Source organism: Solenopsis invicta, chromosome 3, assembly GCF_016802725.1.
Source record: "Solenopsis invicta isolate M01_SB chromosome 3, UNIL_Sinv_3.0, whole genome shotgun sequence".
Lineage (NCBI taxonomy): Eukaryota > Metazoa > Arthropoda > Insecta > Hymenoptera > Formicidae > Solenopsis > Solenopsis invicta.
In genome coordinates this window covers 22,692,420-22,693,837 of record NC_052666.1, presented here as the reverse complement: position 1 = coordinate 22,693,837, position 1,418 = coordinate 22,692,420, and positions in this window count along the sequence as shown.

Genomic DNA, 1,418 nt, shown 5'->3' with positions numbered 1-1,418 from the left:
GCACTATATTATATCTATAGTACTGAAAATACGTAGACTAATATTCCATCTCTATAAATCTTTAACGACAACATTTCTACACAATCATAGACACAATATTCTCGAATAATTAAGTAGAAATATATACACAATTTCTATATAACTATTATTTTTTATATTTTTAAGGATACAGTATTGGGATATCGTCCCACTTATCTCGTAGCATTCGATCGCTTCCAGTTAAAACATGCTTCATAGCATTTGTGACTTAAATAAAAAGCAAATTTAAATCACTTAAATGTATTCAGCCTCAAGCATATTGTTGTGATTACTTATGAATCTTAAAATAAAGCAAATATATGTAAATATAATTAAAGATATATATATCGAACGTATTAGAGATACAATAGATATTAGAATGCAAATAATCCAATTTTTAATATCTAAATTAATTACACCAGTAGTAAAAATGGGATAAAAAATCTTATTAAACCGATAATCTTATTAAACCAAGCAATAATTATATGAAACTTTAATACATACATTTAAAACAGGCTGGACGGGCAACGGACGATTATGAGAAAGATCATAATTATGTGTTATAAATTCGATGATATAAATACAAACGTGATACACACCTAATTATTCAATGGCAGCAAATAATTTTTGTAGAAGTGGTAAATATATGAGCAACTATTCCTACAATTCCTAGTCTTAATAGCCTACGGATAAATAGTCTTTACATTATTATTATATTTGTATTTTGTGTTGGGATTATGTATAAAATAATCCCGATCAAAGTAATCTTTTTTTTTGTCGGTGCCTATTTTAGAATATATGTATGTATACACAGAATGCAAGAATTACGATCACTGACTCAACGATATTATAATTTGATTTCATTTATTTGAATTAATAATAGAAGATAGCAAAAGCTAATTGTTCTTTATGCTCTAAACTCGACTCAGTTGTTAAAAATGACAGACTTTTCGAGATATAACATAGCTTTCAAGTTTTTTTTTTCAAGTAAAACACGTAACTTCATATTCTTCCCTCTAGATAAGCAATTTATTGAGAAAAACAAATTTTTTTTTTCAAGAATGTTAAGAGGGTTATCTTCGTGTCTTAATCCATCATTTATTTCATCAGAGCAAGAAGCAATCTGATACCCGCCTTGATGAATTACAATGTTTACAAAACGTTAACATTAATGATAAACCAAGACAACCGGTAAATTTCATAGCATTCTTGAAAAAAATACGTGGAAATCTTAAAAGTTGTCTTAATTTTCTGTTTATAAATATATATATATATATATATATATATATATAGTTATAGATATTTTAAATATTATATTATATATAGTTATAGATATTTTAAATATTATATTAAGTATTTTCAAATACAATTATTATGTTTGGGGTTTGACAAAAGACACG